Raw genomic sequence first — 21,984 nt, 5'->3', positions numbered from 1 at the left:
TCTCAGATCATGGTTTGATCTTCAAAATTCAAGGGAATACGAGCCAAGATTACACAGTCATTTTGTATAATTTCTGCTGAATCTGTGCTGCACATGCTCGACATCTTGAGAAAGGCTAGATGGAAAGACTAGGTAAAATTTCAAGAAACGTAAAGAGCAAATCAAGCTTCAAGAAGAACTAAATCTAAATCATCTTGAATTGGCTGCACATACTCGTGGAGCAACATTTTAAGGGAGTGTTTCTTATGCTTGTGCAGTGTCTGTGTCAGATGCTGCATTAAGATGAACAAGTTGTCTTGGCAAAGACTAATAGTACCGTGTAGCCTTTTACCAAATGCAAGATTTTGAATCTACCTTATCCCTGTTTTACAAAGGGAATATAAAGTAATAAAAGCTTTTGATGACTTAGTGACTTATGAAGGTACAGAATCAGGAAATTTCATTAAGTGAAATTCCCTACTTTCAATTAGCTGAAACTGTGCAATACCAATTGGTAAAATTCAACAGAAGTATTTTATATGCAACCCATATAGGATTTGATGCAATGCCCCCGGGATTGAAATTAAGGGTCTTTAAGGATTAAGTGTTTTACTCAAAGCTGAGCTACCTGAACTTCGAACACCCTACATAAACAGTGTTTGTTTTATCTGTTTTCATGGTCTGGGTCATGTTCATTCTGACAAGTTAAATGACACTCTGCTATGTGGGTGTGACCCCTCTGAAGATAAGGTAGAAATATGGCTTCAATAATACATCATTGCAGCTCCTCAGATACTGAAACAGTCCATACACAAATGCAGCAAGACCTGGACAATAACTCAGCTTGGGCTAATGAAAGGCAATTATCGTTTGCTCCACAGCAGTGCCATTCAATGACCATCTCACGTAAATGACCATCTCATTTAACTATTGCCCCATGACACAGTGATGTTACCTTTGCTGAGTCTTCACTATCAACAGTCTTAGGGTTACCATTTACCAGAAACTGAACTGGTGCTATAAATATGGGCACAAGAGGAATTTCAAGAGTGGGAATCCTGTAACTGAACTCATCACCTAACGTCCATCTGTCTGTTCACCATCTAGAAGTCAGGTGTATGAATCTTCTCCACTTGCCTGGTTGAAAGCCAATCTCAACAATACTCAAGCATGACACTATCCAAGACGAAACAAAGCAATTTGGTTGATTGGCACCACATCATCAAATATTCACTTCCTCCACCATCAACATCATGAGTAGCTGCAATGTATCATCTACAAGATACACTGCGAAAATTCATCAAGGCTCCTTGGTGTCTTCCAAACCTATACATATTACCTTTTTGAGAACGACAAGTAGCATGGAGACACTACTAGTTTCCCTCCAAGCTGCTGAACATCCTGACTTGGAAATGTTCTCATTGTCACTTCACTGTGGAACTCCTTCCCTGAAGACATTGTTAGTATACCTAAGACCAAATGAACTTCAGAGGTTCAAGAAGACTGCTCTCCATCATGTTCTCAAGGTCTATCAGGGATGAGCAATAAATGCTGGCCCAGCAGCGACACCTACATGCCATGATGAATTTTAAAAAAAAACTCAGCCCTAACACTAGAGGATGTAATAGGCAGCTGTACAAAACCAGGTGCCCTACGTAATTTGGATAGAGGGAAAATTTAATACTTCCTCCGCTGTCAAGAATAGTTGCACATGGGCAAGCTGCTGCATTATGAATTGAGTGTTTGTGCACCATTGTTCTTGTCACATTTCCGGGTTGCAATTGGAGTTGTAATGTTTTAAATCATAGTTACTGTTAATGTAAGATTGATTCAGTAGCTCAAATGGTTTCCAACCAAGGCTCAGATTCCTGACGAAGGGCTTATGCCAGAAATGTCAATTCTCCTGCTACTCAGATGCTGCCTGACCTGTGCTTTTCCAGCACCACAGTCTAGGCTACGACTGTTGTGATGTACAATGTTCCATTAATTGTTTCAAATTACCTTTGTGTTCCAGCAGTAGCTTTATGATTCACTTACTTAGATTCCCAACTCTCTTCCTCATCAACATGAGTTCCTCTGCATTTTGAAAAGATTTTCATTAATCTTTTGCACATCCGGTCTGGATACTTTATATTTTATGCAATTTATTTTTGGGCATTATTTGAGGATTAACTTTACTCTCTTTTAATCAGTGGCTATGCTTTTGTTTATTGGTCAGAGTATTGAGTACAGGAGTTGGGAAGTCATGTTGCGGCTGTACAGAACATTGGTAAGGCCACTGTTGGAATATTGCGTGCAATTCTGGTCTCCTTCCTATTGGAAAGATATTGTGAAACTTGAAAGGGTTCAGAAAAGAGTTACAAGGATGTTGCCACAGTTGGAGGATTTGAGCTACAGGGAGAGGCTGAAAAGGCTGGGGCTGTTTTCCTTGGAGTGTCGGAGGCTAAGAGGTGACCTTAGAGGTATACAAATTTATGAGGGGCATGGACAGGGTAAATAGGTAAAGTCTTTTCCCTGGGATTGTGGAGTCCAGAACAAGAGGTTTAGAATGAGAGGGGAAAAATATGAAAGAGACCTAAGGGGCAACTTTTTCACACAGAGGGTGGTGTGTGTATGGAATGAGCTGCCAGAGTAAGTGGTAGAGGCTGGTACAATTGCAACATTTCAGAGGCATTTGGATGGATATATGAATAGGAAGGGTTTGGAGGGATATGGGACGGGTGCTGGCAGTTGGGACAAATTGAGTTGGGATATCTGGTCGGCATGGATGGATTGGACCGAAGGGTGTGTTTCCATGCTGTACATCTCTATGACTCTAAGTGGTAGTGTTCTACCTTTTTGGGCAAAAGGACTTGGTTCAAATCTCACCTGTTGTGAAGGGGATAGAGTCACACAGCATGGAAACCGATTATTTGGTTTGACTGGCCCAAACCGAACATGTTCTCTAACTAAACTAGTCCTACCTGCCTATGCTTGGCCCATATCCCTCCAAATCTTTCCTACTCTTGAACTTATCCAAATGTCTTTTAAATGTAACTCTACCTGGATCCACTCCTTTCTCTGGCACCTGATTCCACATACTGAGAACCTCTCTGAGCTAAAAAAAAAAAGTTGCCCCTCATGTCCTTTTTAAATCTCTCTTCTCACCTTAAAAATATGCCCTGATTTTGAACTACCCCATCCTAGGAAAAAGACCCTGATCCTCATGATTTTTTTCAACCTCTTACAGTCACCCCTTAACCTCCTATGCTCTGGTGCAAAAACGTAACAGCCTTTCCAGTCTATTTTTGTATCTCAAACCCTCCATTCATCTTATTAAATCCTTTCTGAACCCTCTTCATTTAAAAGTATCCTTCCTATAACAGGATGGGCAGAACTTCACACAGTACTCCAGAAGAGGCCTCACCAACATGCTGTACAACCTCACCATGACATCCCAAATCATACACTCAGTGGTCTGAGCAATGAAGGCAAGCATACTAACCACTCTTCTTAACCTCCCTTGTCTATTTGTGACTCAAGTTGCAAAGGATTATGGTCTATAGGTCTCTCTGTTCTACAGCACAACCCGGACCCCTACCATTAATTTGTATAAGACCCAACCAAATGCAATACCTCACATTCATCCAAATTACTCTTCATCTAGCACTCCTCAGCCCATTGATCCAATTAATCGAGATTTCTTTGTAATCATAGATAGCCGCCTTCATGGTCCACTATATCACCAGTTTTGATGTCATCTGCAAACTTACTAACCATGGTGGGCGGCATGGTGGCACAATGGTTAGAACTGCTGCCTCACAGCGCCAGAGACCCGGGTTCTATTCCCGCCTCAGGCAGCTGTCTGTGTGGAGTTTGCACATTCTCCCCGTGTCTGTGTGGGTTTCCTCCCACAGTCCAAAAATATGCAGGTTGGTGAATTGGCCATGCTAAATTGTCAGAAGTGTTAGGTACAGGGGTAAATGTAGGGGAATAGGTCTGGGTGGATTTCTCTTTGGAGAGTCGGTGTGGACTTGTTGGACCAAAAGGCCTGTTTCCACACTAAGTAATCTAGTCATGCCTTCTATATTCTCATCCAAATTATTTATGCAAATGAAAAACAAGTGGGCCCAGTACCGATTCCCAGTGGAATACTGCTGGTGTCTGGTGCTAAGAAAGCACAGCACGTCAGGCAGCCCATGAGTAGGAGCGTCGACATTTCGGGCATAACTGAGAGATAAAGAGAAGGGTGGGGGTGTGGCTGGTGGGGAAAGGGGAGGTAGCTGGGAGGGCGATAGGTGCCGCTGGTCACAGGCTTCCAGTGCGAAAAACAACCCTCTACCATTAAAGCCAATTTTGTCCAATTGGTAAGGTCACCCTGAATCCCATATGATTTAACTTCACTGTTTAGTTTACCACACAGAACCCTGTCAAGGGCTTTATTAAAGTGTTGTCATCAATCTTTTTTTGGATACTTCATTAAAAATCATCAAGTTGAGACATGATTTTCTATGCACAAAACCATGCTGACTATCCCTACTCAATCCTTGCCTCTCCAAATGCATGTAAATCCTATCATTCAGAATCGCCTACAACAAAATGTTAGATTCACAGGTCTATAGTTTCCATGCTTCTCCTTTCATCCTGTCTTAAACAATGGCACAACATTAGCCACCGTCTGGTACTTCACCCAAGTTTACAGATGATGATACAAATATTTCTGCTACGGGCCTCACAATTTCCTACCTGACTTCTCACAAGATCCGGGGATACATATCATCAGGTTCTGAGGATTTATCTTCCTTCTGTGTTTCCTAAGATCTCTAGCACTTCCTCTTCTATGTGAATTATTTTCAAAACATCAATGTTTGCAGTTAGTTCTTCTATAACACGGTTGCATTCTTGTGCTATGGCACTTTAGAAACTGCGCTTAAATCATTGGCACTGTAATCGCAATACAGCTAATACAAGTTCACAGTGTAGAAACAGCGTCCTCAATTTGTCAGTTGCGTTACAATGAATTTGCTTTGAGGAAACATACATTATAACAGAACGATTTGTGTTTCCTTGAGTTCTCTAACCTCCACTTTCTCCTCAACAGTAAAAACTGGTGCACAACATTCATTTAATATCACTCCTATCTACTTAGGTTCAACACCAAGACAACCTTGTTGATCTTCAAAGGCTCCTAATCTCTCTCTAGTTCCTCCCTTCCACTTAATGTATTTTTAGAACCCTTTTGGATTAACTTTAACCTTATCTGCCAAGGCTATCTCATATCCCCTCTTTTGTCTTCCTGGTTTCCTTTTTAAGAATGCCCCTACACTGATACACTGTTTAAGAGATTCAGTCAATCCCATTTGTCTATCTAATATGATTCTTTCGTATTCTTGACTAGAACCTCAATATCTATCCTCATCCATTATGTGTCATAACGTTTCTGAACACATTGTTAGCTAAGAATTGCATATGTACTGTATGTTGTATGTGTATGTAAAATTGCTTCACTTTTATTCAATCGAAGAAGAATTGTTACCTAAAGTTGATGAAATTCAAGAAAAATGTTTAGCGATAAATGGGCTAGAAAGGATAGACAATTCAATGTTTGTAAGATTTGGAAATGGTCCAGCAACTAGATGCAAGTATTGCTACACAGGAAAGGCTAAAAACTGGAATGACAAAGGAAGTGCCTTTTTAGAAAATCTGGCTATTTCAACAGAAGACAGAATTGGAACTTCAGTAATTGGTGTATGAATTCTGGAACCGTGCAAATAATAGTTAGTAGTTGTCAGCTTTGGTCTGAAGGAACATTTATCTGATGAACTGCTCAAAGTGGATCTTTGAACTGAAACAGAATGCAGTGAATTCTGAGTGTGATGGTTAATCTGAATAAATAATGATCATAATGGGTTTTGATTGAAGACACTTTTTAACTATACAGTGCTAGGTTGTATTGACGCTTCAACATTTTATGGAGCAAACCAGTTAACGTGTTGGCTTGACTGAAAAAGTACTAAGGATCAGTGCAAAATTAAGGAATATAAAAGTGCTGTTTGTCTTCGGCTTGATGACAATACAGTGAGGTCTCTAGAATCATAATTCTAATGTAAAATAGCTGTAGTAAGTCATTTTATAAGTGCTAACATATTGGAGTTGCTAATGGAATGCCTCTACTGCGGAGTCAATCTTCTAGGAAAAATGAATGTGCAAATGGAAAATGATAAGACAGTTATTTGTGAAGTCAGTGGATCTGTAGTTTTCAGTCAGAAGATTATTAAATTCTCTTGACAGAACTTTAATGTTGCTCGGAGTTTTAGGTAGGTAATAATTGCCTCGTGGTCAAAATAATTCAGACCCAAAAAATGTTTAGAATTATATGGTCTACTTATTAACTCTACTAACCAGGTTAAAAGATGTGGTATAATTACTGGAGATTAATGTAAAGCCATTAAAAAGTTAGTGAGAAGTGTGGAAATTTGTAAGAGTTTTGACTGTTGCCACAGTCTATTGTAAGCCTCTTGTTTGACTCTTACCACAGCTGTTGCTGAGAGTCTGCATGTATGGGGCAATCTCAGAAATATTTCCATTGTATATTTTGTATTCCTAGTTACCAGAATGTAGTCTTTGTACAATAACACATTCTAGGGATGGCTACAGCTAAGAGCTAGACTTGTGACAGTAGCAAAAATTCTGGCATAATGGGCAATTTGCCAATGACTGATTTTCGCGATGTCTTTTTCCTTGACAGACAGGGAAGTCCCACTAATTTCCACAGTCAGCTCGATTTCCTTTCTTGAACATGGTCTCATTTACAGTGTTCCTGAGATCACCTGGCATGCTTGTTTCCTTCCAGACTTAAGTGATGAGGTGTGAGTACTTCAGTGTAAGTAGGCCTTGTTTTTCAGCCGATGGTTGGTGTTTTTGACCTTACAGTCGGTTGGATATGTACTGAGATGGTGACATGTATCACTGGATGGTGTTAAGAGCACTTGCAAATCGGTTGAAGAGGCGCTCATGCTGTCATCATTTCCCCTGCTTTTCTATATTTATATACTCTGTTTCTTCCTGTCCCATTCTGGGATCGTTATTGAAATAACTGCCATGCAAAACTTCCATGCACCGTTTTCCCCCCTACCCAATAAACAATCTGGCTCTATTCTATCCCAGTGCTGGTGCTGCCAATGTCCCACGATTAAAAATCCATTCCATCCACACCAATGTGAATGTACGGATACCAATGAGACAGAACAGACAAATGTTTGTGGATGCTAACCAATGTGGTGACGAACTTTCTAGTAAGAAAATCTTTATAATTTGCTTTTTACTTTGTGTCAGTGGATTTAATTTGTTGGTTGGTTCTGAATTATCTTACTGTTTGATCAAAGTTGATCTTAGCCAAACAATAATCTTGCTTGCAGTACCATTTTTTTGAATTTTCTTCCCTGAAGGTGAAGCTTTCTTATGGATTCTGATAAAATTGACAAGTATATAAAATGTGTGATTAAGCTTTTCATCTTTATGCTAATCTGTAGGAGTTTTGCTAAACTTTATTACAATAAATAATTTGCACTCATCTTTTCTAGATATATAATTAAAGGTTTTGTAGTTATTATTAATCTTCACTGTTTTGTCAATACAATTTTTAACTGTGCACACGGGATTAAAATCTCCTAAGCGATCATTATAGTATTTGAATCTCTCAATTGAATTATATAATTTTTTTAATGGTCAAGTGGTTTGACAATATAATTGCTTTGTAAATCGATTACATGTGCAACAGACAAATGAACACAAATTAGTTATTGCTGAACTATATATATAGTCTATGGCTATATATGCATAATTAATGCTTGATTAAATAGTGTTTTAGCTATTTAGCTGGTAGCTATTAGCTGTAAAGCACAAGTCTTTGAACTAGTGGTAGGTACTTCATTGCGATATTCAGTACACTCTTGGGCTATGTTAATATGGAATTTGAGATATATAATGCCTCCTTGAATCGTGTTTGAAATGTTATACTTGAAAACCTGCTAAGGTGACTCTGTCAGTTTTCAATACCAGAGAGTTTGATTATTTAAAACCGCTTCTATTCAATTTAATTATCCAACTACTAAGTATTTTTAAAAAAATATAATTATGCTCCATTTCAAATTATTCATGTGTCGTAACCTGTTGTATGGAAGCTTCAGTTTAAAATTTTTTTTGAGAACGTCAATTATTGGTTGCCAAGGTAACTATCACAGTATATTTGCTGGCAATAGATAATGACACAAAAGTGTATGGCGAAAATTAAGCCACCCTGTTTAGTAGTCCAAGAGGTACTCTGGGTGGGGTTTGCACACTAAGTTAATGAGTAAGAACTAAGGAAACTAAAATTTAGTTCCTGTTGTTAAACTTTGTTCCTCCTATCTTGGATTACATTCATTTGTTTCCACTTTTACGAATCAAGTCATTACTACAGTCTCCAACAATGGCAGCTTTTCCAGACACCTTAGGTGGTATACCTTGGATGGTATGAATATAATCTTTGATTCCCTTTTATTTATCTTTCTGTTGCACTTTGCTAAAATCATCACATGGCATTTGTTTTAGTATGAATCCTCTGGCATACGGTGTAAGAAATATTTATGGAATGTTTAAGAAATAACGTTAATAGTGCATGTTATCAGTGAATATTGAATAACTGAGAGAAGAAACTGCAGTAAAAATTGCCAAATCAACAAAGAAGAATTAGTGATGCTTGACTTACTCCTGACTCTTTTAAACAAATTATTCTGGGGAAGTTGAATTATTTTAACTTGCACTTCTTTCTCCTCACTTGAAAGGTTAAACATTTCTAAGAGCAACAGATTTCTTTCCCTGTATGAATCCAGATCCATCATAATGTGGTTAACTGTTACTAAGTGATTTGCTATGGCAATTGTGTTGAGCATTTGCTGTCTAATAAATGAATTAAACTGGGTAGCCCATCTTGTGGTTAATGCAGAAATTGGGAGAGCTATCCCGCAGACCAATCAAGCAAGCGTTTCCCTAATCTTCTATAGCAGGAAAATTTGATTTGATTTATGTATTGGCACGTGTATCTTGTCACAAAATACAGTGAAAAGTGTTGTGGAGTGCCACCTCTCTCCAGCGCCATCTTAAAACACAGAAAAATAAACCAAACATAAAATTTAAAAAATAAAGGAAGTGTTCAACTTTACAGTCCTTTTTGTTAAGTGCTCAGTTATGGCCCCAGTGGCCAGATATAAGTCACTTTCGCCACCCTGCTGTCCTGGAATAAAAGATGCCATGCTTTGGTGCCATCTTGCCTCTACCGCAATTGCCATCATGAGTCCTCGCTGTACCTCACCAGTGCAGATGCCACTGATGCCGAAGTGTGCTGGAGTAGCCAAAAGTAAAGTCCCCTGCCACCATGAGTCTGCTTTGCCAACCCTGCCGATGCAGACGCTGTCAATGTCACCAAGGCTCGTACTGGGCCCAAAAACATGCATGAATCTGTGATGGACGTAGATGCCATGGGAAACCCAAATGCGCCACTGCTGCAGCAGCTATGAGTTAGTATTAGGATTGCCATGTAGATGGAGAAGCTTCCAGGAACCCAAAGCTGCGTCTGCCACCACAGGCATGAATCCACGCTAGGCTCACTTGCCGTCACCACGACCAAGCTCTTCAACAAGAGGTAAGTAAAATAAAAGAGGCAAAAAATGAAAAAAGAGAAGGGAAAAGAAAACATTTGAAATTTGGTGAGTTAACAGTGAAAATCGAGATGAATGGATATTATTTTGTGGTAGCTCCTGAGTTGTGGTTGCAGCAAGACTATGGGGTGGTATAGCTTTGTTTGTAAAGGAAGAAATAAGTGCTAAAGTGAGAAATGATATAGGATCAGTCCGTGTATAAATAAATAGTCTCTGGGGATAATCTATACATCCTCAAATGGTAGGAGAAAGTGAGGACTGCATTTGCGGGAGATCAGAGTAGGAATGTGGTGCTGGAAAAGCAGAGCAGGGCAGGCAGCATCTGAGGAGCAGGAGAATTGACATTTTGGGCATAAGCCCTTCATCAGCTCCTTGGATGCTGCCTGACCAACTGTGCTTTTCCAGCACCACACACTCATCCCTCAAATGGTAGTCATAATTCGCAGTGGGGTCATATAAACCAGGAAATATTGTGGGCTTGTAAGAAAGATACAGCAATAATTGAGTGATATGCAATAATGAAATTGGAAAGGGTGGCCTCGAGGAAGAATTCATTTGAATGTATTAGAGATTATTTCTTGGGGCCATGTAGTGGTGAGCCAACCAGGGAGTGCACGATTTCTGGATTCCGTATTGAGTAAGGTTGCAGCAAGACTACATTTGACAATTAAATATTTAAGGGTACTTAGTATTTTGAAATGATTAATTGATGACGTTTTAGTAAAGAATCCTTCAGGGAAGAGTGACCATTAGCATGCTCGAGTTTCAAATTCAGTTTAGGGACTGAGAAATTGGAGTCCCACACTATCATTCTGGAGTTAAACAAAGGTAAATACATGGGCATGAGGACAGATTTGGTCCTAGGCTGGGCAGGAAGACTAAAAGTGGCAGATGTTGAAGATGTTCAATAACTCCCAACTAAAATATATTTGCAAGAGAAAAAAAGATTGTAAGTTGGAGGTGGGGGGGCGGGGGGGTGGGAAGAGTTGGTGGTGAACCAGCCATTTTACAATCCATATTAATTTTATTTTGAAGGATTAGGAAATACTGCAGCAAGATTTGCAGATCACACTAAAATAGGTTGGGAAGTAGGTTGCATTAAAGAAATAATAAATTTGTATTCGGATATGGATGGGTCAGGTGAATGGACCAAAACGTGACAGATGGAGTTTAATGTTGATAAGTGGCAAGTTATCCATTTTGGTCGGGAGAACAGAGGCAATTTATTACCTAAAATGGAGAGAAACGTCAGAGTCCTTCATGCAGGGAGATCTGGGTGTCCTTGTGCATGAATTGCAGAAACCTGTATGCAGGTGCAACAGGTAACAGAAGGTAAAAAGAATTTTTGCATTTTTTACTAAAGGAATGAAATATTAAAAATAGGAAAGGTGTTGCTGCATCTGCACAAGGCAATATCAAATTTCATCTGGAGTATAATATATAATTGTTCTCCCTTTTACTTGAAGCAGTTGAAGGCAGTTCAGAGGAGGTTCACTAGTTTGATTCCAGAGATGAGTTTGTCTTATGGAGAGCTTGAGCAATTTAGACCTGTAAAGAAGAATAAAATTTCATTTAGTTGTGTAAGATGCTAAATGGGATTGGCAAAGTAGACTTTGAAAGGATGTTTTCCCTAGTCGGACAATCTAGAATGAGAGGCCTTAGCTTTAGGATAAAACAGATGAGAAATTATTTCTGTTAGGTTTGTGAATCTGTGGAATTCACTACTCCAAAGTGGAGTGGATGCTAGGTGATTGAGTAAATTTGAAGTGGAGATAGACAGGCAGATTTTAATTCGTATTGGATTGATGGTTTAGGGAGAGTGAGCAGCAAAGTGGAGTTGAGGCTGAGGTGGAATCAACCATGATTGTGTTGAATGGTATAGCAGACTCAAGGGGATTAATTGCCTACTTTTGCTCCTAGATTTTATGGAATCGTACCTTATAGATAATGTCCTAAACACCAATAGCACTGTCTTCACCAGAGATGGTAGCACCGTAGTATACACTCTGGAGGGAGGTATTTTGAGAGTTGCCAACATTGAATTCTGACCCCATGAAGTTGAACACTAATTGAAAAGAAGCATTTAAACATGATGCAGGCATAAATATGCTCTGGATGAGAGACTTCAACGGTTCTTCACCAAGAGTGGTTTAATAGTGGTTATGTCTAAAAGGACACAGCTAAAAGGACACAGCTGTTAGATTGGCTGTAGCAAGTGATGAAGTGAACAACAAGTGGAGAGGAAATATATCTACTTGCAGTAGATGCATCTGTCTGTGACTGAATTGTTAGAACATAGAACATAGAACATAGAAAAATACAGCGCAGTACAGGCCCTTCGGCCCTCGATGTTGCGCCGACTGAAGCCTACCTAACCTACATTAGCCCAATAACCTCCATATGCTTGTCCAATGCTCGCTTAAATGACCATAAAGAGGGAGAGTCCACCACTGCTACTGGCAGAGCATTCCATGAACTCAACCCGCTGAGTAAAATATCTACCCCTAACATCTGTCCTATACCTACCACCCCTTAATTTAAAGCTGTGTCCCCTAGTAACAGCTGACTTCATTAGCGGAAAAAGGTTCTCACTGTCAACCCTATCTAAACCCCTAATCATCTTGTACACCTCTATCAAGTCACCCCTAAACCTTCTTTTCTCCAATGAGAAAAGCCCCAAGTGCCTCAGCCTTTCCTCATACGATCTTCCTACCATGCCAGGCAACGTCCTGGTAAACCTCCTCTGCACTCGTTCCAATGCCTCCACATCCTTCCTATAATATGGCGACCAAAACTGCACACAATACTCCAGATGAGGCCGCACCAGAGTCTAATACAACTGCAACATGATCTCAGGACTCCGGACCTCAATTCCTCTACCAATAAAGCCCAGTACACCATATGCCTTCTTCACAGCACTATTTACCTGGGTGGCAACTTTCAAAGATCTGTGTACATGGACACCAAGATCCCTCTGCTCATCCACACTACCAAGTAGTCTACCATTAGCCCAGTAATCCATCTTCTTGTTACTCCTACCAACACCGCTAGTAACTGCGCTCCAAGATGAACCTATACCATCAACTACTACCCTCTGTCTCCTTCCAGCCAGCCAATTCCTAATCCAAACCTCTAATGCACCCTCAATGCCATACCTCCGTAGTTTTTGCATTAGCCTGCCATGGGGTACCTTATCAAACGCCTTGCTAAAATCCATATACACCACAACTACTGCTTTACCCTCATCCACTTCCTTGGTCACCTTCTCAAAGAATTCAATAAGGTTTGTGAGGCACGACCTGCCCTTCACAAAACCATGCTGACTATCCTTGATCACATTATTCCTATCCAGATGTTCATAAATCCTATCCCTTACAATTCTCTCTAAGACTTTGCCCACAACAGAAGTAAGACTCACTGGTCTGTGGTTACTCGGGCAATCCCTGCTCCCCTTCTTGAACAAGGGTACCACATTCGCTATCTTCCAGTCTTCTGGCACTATTCCCGTAGACAACGACGACATAAAAATCAAGGCCAATGGCTCTGCTATTTCCTCCCTAGCTTCCCAGAGGATCCTAGGATAAATGCCATCAGGCCCAGGGGACTTATCTATTTTCATCCTTTCCAGAATTTTCAACACCTCTTCCCGACATACCTCAAAGCCGTCCATTCTAATTAATTGTGACTCAGTATTCACATCGGCAACAATGTCCTGTTCCTGAGTGAATACTGACGAAAAGTATTGATTTAGTGTCTCACCAATCTCCTCCGCCTCCACACACAACTTCCCACTACTATCCTTGACTGGACCGATACCTACCCTAGTCATCCTTTTCTTCCTGACATACCTATAGAAAGCCTTTGGGTTTTCCCTAATCCTACCAACTAAGGACTTTTCATGTCCCCTTCTCGCTGCTCTTAGCTCTCTTTAGATCCTTCCTGGCTACCTTATAACTCTCAATCGCCCCAACTGAACCTTCACGCCTCCTCTTTTCATAGGCCGCCCTCTTCCCTTTCACAAGGGATTCCAATTCCTTGTTAAACCACAGCTCCCTCACAAGACCCTTTACTCCCTGTCTGACTGGTACATACTTATCAAGGACACCCATTAGCTGTTCCTTGAACAATCTCCACATATCATTTGTGTTCTTCCCTTGAAGCCTATTTTTCCAATCCACGCATCCTAAGTCGTGCCTCACCGCATCATAATTTCCCTGCCCCCAGCTATAACTGCACAGTTCATGTGTACTCTTCATTGTGTTTTTTGGCACTGCCACTGTACTGAATGTGATGGACTTCAAACATCTAGTAGTTGAAGAGTGATCATCCATGAGGCATTGTGGTGCCTTGTGACAGCAGCAGTAGTGTTCAACTACAATCAGTAAAGTCATGACCTGGTATATTCCCCCATACTAGCATTAGCACCAAGTTGGTTTACCTGGTGAAACTAAAAACAACAAAATGCAGGTCAGACATGCATTAGCAGCATGCTGTAGACAACCAGTTGGTTCAATCTGAGCTCTACAAATCAAAAGTGGAATGACAGATCTGTAGAGTTAGATTAAACGACACCCTGGGAGAGAATGATCCTCCGACATCCCCATCCTCAACAATGAGGGAGTCTACTAAAGGCTGAAACATTTGCAAATATACTCAGCAATGTGCAAAGTGGACAGTCTGTCTCTTCCTTCTGAGGCCCCCAGCAATATGGATTCTGGGTACCATCAGACCCCTTGGCTGCTTATCTCATGATAGTCATTGTCCAAACGTGGAAGAAAAAGTTGCACTTAAGGGTACGTGAGGATGATTGGCCTTGATGTCAAGGCAGCATTTATCGTAGCATCAAAAGCCCAAGCAAAACTAGTTATCTGGAGTGTTATCTAGCAAGTATAAACTGTGATATATTCCTGCCAGTTCACTGACCGAGACAGAAATACGTATTTTATTCTATATTGGCAGAGGAGTAAGCGAGATGCTTATAGGTATTGTATAGCACATGTTTATCTTTAGCCGGTCGTTATAAATTTGAAGCTTACAAGTTTTTCACTCAGCCATAAATTTACTGCTATGTTGCATACCATTAGTTGAAGGTGTAGAACTGATTTTTTTCTGCAGTGTTGGGAACTTCTGTGGATGCTGAGCCAACACATCTCAAATATATGGTCACCAGCAAGTGGTAAATATGGAGGCCAGCTCACGAGAAATGCCAAGTGGAGCAGAGATGTGACAGGGTCTGGCTACTTCTTTGACAGAGGACCCCTGTGTTTCTGCCATGGGGCAAGCGTAGCCGGCTCCGACAGTGCTCCAACTTTCGTCTGAGAGAATATTTCCAAGTCACTAACAGATTCCGTACTCTGACAAATAAGATTCACCTGGTGTGGAAAAATGGCCCTTTAAGTGTGGCTTTGTTTGCACTAATTGACCATCTTTATTGAAGAAGAGAAAATGAGGATTGCAGATACTGGAGATCAGAGTCGAGAGTCTGGTGCTGGAAAAGCACAGCGGAGCAGGAGAATAAACGTTTTGGGCATAAGGCATTCATCAGGAACCCTGATGAAGGGCTTGTGCCTGAAATGTCGATTCTCCAGCTCCCCATCTCTATTGAAGGGATTACCAAATCCTGTGGCAACACATGCCTGGAAACTGGTCCAAGGTTGGGCAGTATTGGACTCGTCAACTTTTTACTGGTACTTGCCTGGCCCTCCAATCTAATAGAATGGGAAGATTCCATTAATAGAATGCATTTTTATTTCGCCTACAACATGTGCTTTTGGTTTCACTGTTGATGAGATATTGTTGAAATTCATGAGAAACTGACATTTTAGTTTTAATTCAGTACTCATTTGAAAATTGTAACTCTTCTAAAATGTTGGGAAGAATCTGTGACTTGATCCATTTTTTGAATTAAGTTGATACGTGAGAAAATTATAGGTTTGAAAGAGAATTCATATTTGCTTAAAAGCTCAAATCTATTGATTTAATGAGGACAGATGGATAAACTAAACATGGTATGGGATAGAACTGAATTTGTAATTCTGGAGCACATTGAAACTAGTTTGTGATCGAGGAGGGAAACACTGGTATGTGAGAAAATAGGTCAATTCTTGTTTAACTGGTGTGACTGGTTTATGGTGTCATTTTATGCTAGTTAGGCAATGGCACAAATTATGCAAAGGGAACGAACAATGTTGAATATGTTAAACTCCCTTCTCTGGTTATGGTGAAAAAATTCAACTTTTGGAATAGAACCAAATGGATTCCAATGTGAAATAACTGCACAGGGGCCAGTATCCTGTCACTAAGTCACCTTTTATTTACTTGTGTGCAGTCAGCCCAGAGTTAATCCCCTGAACTGAGGAGATTCTAAACTTCCTGTTTATATATTTTCTCATTTTTGTTTTCAGAAAGAAATACCAGTTAACAAAACTGGCTTTGTAAACCAGCCAGTTTAGGAATCCGGTTCTCCCAAAAAAATCAGAAACCAACAGCAGCAGTAACATCCTGACTGTGGCCCAGCCAGCACAGAGTCAGTCCCCTGAACTGAGGCGATTCTAAATCCCTGTTTATATTTGTTTCTTTATTCGGTTTCCACCACCAGGAAGAAAGGAAAACATCAGGGTGGCCAGTGACAAGCAATGTCCTTCTTAACAAAGGGCAATGCTATGTGATCAAAAAAGTGAAAGGAATGGTAGGGATTAAATTAAAATAGAGTTGGAGGGGGGAATAAAGCACTCCACTCCCTGCGCTGCCCACCTCTCCCTGAACAGCTCAAGGAAGCTGGTAGACACCGCATGCTCCTGGGCTCGTATGTTGCTGTGGAAGAGGTGCAGACAATCAGCCCAAATGACCCCCTCCACGGCCCACTGTTTGGACCTTTTTATGGCCAGTTTGACCAGACCCACGAGGAGGTCCTCAGATCTGCCCTTCCGTCTCCGTACCGGGTGTCCAAAGATCCGGAGCGTGGGACTGAAGTGCAACCAAAAACAGAAGAAGGTGCTTTAGAAAATCAAAAAGGGAGTGCAAACACCCACGTCCCGTATATACATGGTCCCTGGACTCCACAGCACCACAGAACAAGCACTTGGGGTTTCCTGTTTATTTTTTTTAAATTTCATTAAACAGTACACAATTTACAAAAAACAGTTAGCATTAACAGCTGTATACAAAGAGACAGCAATTTTACAAGGGAGAGGAGCAGCAAAGCTACGCCCCAAACCCTACCGTTCAACCAGTTTTCAGGGAAATGAGGACAAACCTCACATCCCACTTTCAGTCACAAAACAGTAACCAATGACTTGTACATAAGACAGTCCAATTACAAAAAAGAGTGCATAAAATACAGACCCCCCCCCCCCCCCGCCTCCAAGCAACCCAGTAAACCACCCATCCCTCCCACGTTCCATCCACTGTAAAGGCAGACCACCCTGACACAACTTCTGGCCACCTCTAGGACAGCCCGTCCTGCTTTCCTTTCTGGTACAGAGTCCATTACCATATTCAGTTCTCTTCAAAATGTGAAATCCATTGTCAGGATCAGAGTCCACTCCAGTATACAAAGTGCCTTGTCAGAAATGGAGTCCACTCCAAACCGCAGAGTCCGTTGCTAAAAAGAGTCCACAACCGAGAGCAGAGTCCAATCCTGAAGGCAGCAAATGTATACCCCACAGCACACAGATGTTCAGTCTCCATAGAATCCTGCCCATCCTTAGAAACAGGCCCACTCACTGGAACACAGTACATTGTAAAGGTACAGTTAACTCTCAGGGGTGTTTGGTCCGCTCCGAAGGCAGGGTCTACTCTCAAACTCCAGGATGCAGCAAGTGCTCACCTCCCAGCATACACACACAGGTGTTCAGTCTTTACAGAGGCCCAGCCCCAGGGCCAGGCCTTCCCACAGGAACAGCTCATCTGGTAAGATGTATTTTCTCACAAGGGCTTAGTCCAAACACCAAAAAAACAATGAAGATACAAAGAAAACTAGAGTCCAAGGGCTAAGCCCTGCCACAAAATCAACATTGTCCTTTTCTCAATGTAAAAGAGAAAAGAAGAACACAAAGTGAAACAACTGTTTCCTAATGAGAACTGAATTACACCTGAAACACATTGACTGTGTGGATCAGGCAGTTTAGAAATCAGTCCTCAATAAAAAAGCAATACCAGTTAACAAACTGGCTAAATAATGCAGCCAGTTCTGGAGTCGGGTATCCCCTAAAAAAGAAGCAGAAACCAACAGTAACGCACTGAATAAAGCACCAGCCAGCAGAGAATCAGTGCCCTAAAGTGAAGAGACTCTAAATCTCCTGTTTTTTTAAATATATTTTTTTTCTCCTCTTCCTCCCCACCTAACTGCAGTAGTGCTTATATTTTCCCCAGGACCCATGGTGTGTGTGTATGTGCAGCTGTGAGACACAGTGAAAGACAACAGGTGTACAAATCTTTATTCAATTTCCATCACCAGGAAGAAAGGAAGTATCAGGTGACCAGTGACAAGCAGTGCCCTTCACATCAAAGGGCAATGCTGCGTGGTCAAACAGCGAAGGGGAGGGCAGGGATCAAATCAAAGTAGAGTTGGATGAGGAAATAATGTACTCCACTCTCTGCAGTGCGCTCCTTTCCCTGAAAATCTCAAGGGTGTTGGTGGACACCGCGCGCTTCTTCTCCAGAGACACCCAGGCTCTGACATATCCATAGAAGAGGGGTAGGCAATCGGCCACAATGACCCCATCTACAGCCTGCTGCCTGGACCTGTTTGTGGCCAGTTTGGTCAGGCCTAGGAGCAGACTCGCGTGTAGAGGTACTTTGTGTGGAGGAGGGAGGGTAATCAGAGTGCCTAAAGATTAGGAGCGTGGGACTGAAGTGCAGCCAAAAACAGAAGAAGGTTTTTAAGGAAATCAAAAAGGAAGTGCAAGTGCCCACACCCAATATATACATTGCCCATGCACTCCACAGCACCACAGAACAAGCAGTTGGGGGCCCCTGTTCATTTTTTTAATGTTTTTTTTTCTTTTAAACCCCCACACTATTGCCTAACTGCAGTAGTGCTTATTTTTTCCCCTGTGTGTGTGTCTGTGTGTGTGTGTGTGCGCGCGCGCAGGTGTGAGACACAGTGAAAGACAAGAGGTGCACGAACCTTTATTCAGTTTCCACCACCAAAAAGAAAAAGAAACACCCAAGTGGCCAGTGACAGGCAGTGCCCTTCACATCAAAGGACAATGCTGCGTGATCAAACAGTGAAGGGGAGGGTAGGGACTAAATCAAAATAGAGTTGGAGGGGGAAATAATGCACTCCACTCCCTGCGGCGCCCACCTCTCCCTGAACAGTTCAAAGGTGTTAGTGGACACCGCGTGCTCCTTCTCCAGAGGGGTCCCCTGTTTATTTTTTTTATTTTATTAAACAACTTACAGTTTACAAAACAATTAACATTAACAGCTGTATACAGAGAAAAAGCAATTTTACAAGGGAGAGGAGCAGCAAAGCCAGGCCCCAAACTCTACTGTCCAACCAGTTTTCAGGGAAATGAGGAACCTCAAATCCTGGGTCCCCCTTTTTTTTCCTTCTTCTTTTGCCACACTACTGCCTAATTGTGGTAGTGCTGGGTCCCCTGTTTATTTTTTTCTTCTGAAGGGGGGGGGTCCCCTGTTTTATTTTTTTTTTCTTTAGTGGTGGAGGTCCTGGGGAGGGGCCCCAAGGCAAGTCCCAGGCAGCAGCAGGGAGAGTCCTTGCACGTGTGTACACGCAGTCACACATTGATCCAATCTCCAAAAGGAAGGAAACACCCGAGTGGCCAGTCACAACTCCAGGGTGTTAGTGGGCACCGCGTGCTCCTTCTCCAAGGACACCCGGGGTCCCCTGTTTATCTTGATCAGGCAGGTCTTCCTTATTGGCCCAGGTTAACAACCCCAATCACGGATCTTGTCAACAAAATCCACCTGGTTCCAATCACTACACAGTGAACCATCTAAGGAACTACAGAAAAACATTGGAGGAAACACAGATAGGGTAAAACAACATGGTACTAAACTAACTGGTAGAATGGTTGAAATAAATCTCCAATTAAAAGTATACCTCAGAATAACTATGTTTGACTCTTCCCAATAGAGAAATAGAATTACCAAGTTTAGCACCAAATTGTTAATGCCATGTGGTGCTATGTCAGATGATTCATAATATTAAGGTCAGTTCTGCTCTTAAAAGTTGAAACCAGGCCTAGATACAAAACTGGTCAGCGTCAAAACGATTGACTGACTGGCTGAAGTTTACTAAAATTAAGACTGTTTGTTTATCTTTGGAAGGAAAAGATTTCCAAGTTGGTGGAAATCAAAGCAAATTTGTAAAACTTGCATTGAGCTTTGGAAATACTTCATAGTCTACTTCATAGTCTACTTCGTAGTCTTGTTCATTTGAAATTGTTTGTACCAAATGTGATTGCCATTTAATCTTCAAGATAGGATAGTGGAACCAATCACTTGGAATCTTCCATAGCAGTTAAATGGTGTGATATGTTTTTTTTTGCTGGAATATTTTGCCTGATAATGGCAATGCTTTTGTTATCTCTTGTGACTTAAGAAACCAGAAGGTGGTTAACATGGTGTTGAAGAATCCCCCTGATGTTTATTACAGCTAGCTATTATTTACAATCCTAGACACACCAATGTCTGGGATAACATTTAAGCCTAAAGTTACACATAACATGCTTGTTGCATGTCTTCCTTCATGTAATACCAGTTAAGGTGGTGTCTGAAATCTTTGGGTCATGTGCTATGATAGTGATGATGTAATGAATATGTTTTTTAAGCTATACTAACTGAGACGCAACACCCCTTCAGCCTTTTATAAATATGTATCCCAAACAGATGTACATAATTAATACTTCGAACCTTAATGTAATGCTTTGGAGATGTGACAGCAATTCCTGATCTGGTGTTCATTTGGCCTTTGGGAGAGGTAAAGGATTGTTCTTGTTTGCACCTGAGACAACTTGTGTGTCTTTCTGGTTGCTGTATCACATCACTGCATCATTTACATCATTATAGTGTTCTTCCTCACTCTGGTTTGAGCTGACTTCTGTCTCTTCACAATGTATCACCATCGTCAGTAATAACTTTGTATAATCTAAATTTGTTGCATATCCTAACCTTCGCTGATATCCAAGTATTCGTATTTCATATAAATAACACACTGGGCAGAGGTGCAAATATAATTTTTACCTGCTTGCTTGTTGAGTGTCTCTCTCATTCTTCTGTATTTATTCAGGAAGAAAGTCTCTAGTCTCAAAATGAATTAGACTGTTTGGGCAAAGTAATGCACACTTGCAGCCAAAGCACAAGTCGTGCTGGGGTGGTGTTTGCTTCTCTATTAGCAATGCACGAAAATGTAGCACTGCGATGTGAAAATTTTGTATTGTTGCTCAATACCTAATGATCATTAAATCAATATTTATCATCTGTTTCGTAATGCCACTCTGAGTGTGGACATTGGGTTGGATGTGATGATTGACTCAGTGTCTCTGACCCTTCCTGTTTGGAAAAGTTACACTTTGCAGCATCTTCTGACAAACTGGACAGGAAACTGGTCAGGTAGCTATCTGTATGACCTCTTGGCTTATTAATTCTTTCTTTTAGCTGGTATTTCAAAACTTTCCGAATCTTTACTGGATTTTCTAATTTGTCTCTAGAAAGACCAGATGTGTTAACTTTGTGAAGACCCTCCAGTACATGCAGATGTTGTTTTGAATAGTTTTAATTCAGTAAAGATGGCACTGGGTATCCATTCCATATTTAGGTTTCTGCTATGACTTGGCCTTAAAAATACTCCTAGACTTTGGCAGTGAAAATTTAGAAGTGCTTCCTCAAGAACCAGACTCAGCAGATGCTGTAAGATTGTTACTTTTGTTATCACTTTAAAGAACAGTGTGTTCTATGCTACCAGCTTAAGTTGTCTGCAGCTTTCTTTCATTGTTAAATTGTGGCAATCTTAGAAATTTTTCGGAGGAGGTGCTGGTGTTGGACTGGGGTGGACAAAGTCAGAAGTCACACAACACCAGTTGTGAAGTCCAGCTCACCTGACAGATGCTACACTCTGAAAGCTTATGATTTCAAATAAACCTATTGGACTATAAGCTGGTATCTAAGACTTTTGACTTAGAAGTTTCTCATCTTCAAAAGTGCAAAAATGAATTGTAATTTAGCTCCATCTTCTTGGTCAGTGCTTCACTTTAAGATTCAAAGGGCTGTCTTTACTTAGAATGTTATGCTGCTAAATATCCAGTTACTCATCAATTAGTTTTCCAGATAACTTCCACCTAGATCTTGGAGTTTTTTTAACAGA

The 21,984-nt window shown here is 41.0% G+C and overlaps 1 protein-coding gene across 7 annotated transcripts in view; it reads left to right on the top strand.

Moving 5' to 3' along the window:
• strbp (spermatid perinuclear RNA binding protein) overlaps positions 1 to 21,984 on the top strand; it is a 198,107-nt gene that overhangs the window by 17,951 nt on the left and 158,172 nt on the right. Inside the window, exon 2 of one of the 7 annotated variants that reach the window (XM_072566325.1) lies at positions 6,707 to 6,841. The exons of the other annotated variants lie outside the window; for them this stretch is intronic. The gene's annotated coding sequence lies outside the window, so the exon portion shown is untranslated. The remainder of the gene's footprint in view (positions 1 to 6,706; positions 6,842 to 21,984) is intronic. 7 annotated transcript variants of the gene reach the window in all.

Source organism: Chiloscyllium punctatum, chromosome 49 (genome assembly GCF_047496795.1).
Source record: "Chiloscyllium punctatum isolate Juve2018m chromosome 49, sChiPun1.3, whole genome shotgun sequence".
NCBI lineage: Eukaryota > Metazoa > Chordata > Chondrichthyes > Orectolobiformes > Hemiscylliidae > Chiloscyllium > Chiloscyllium punctatum.
This window is presented reverse-complemented; position numbering and strand designations above follow the sequence as displayed.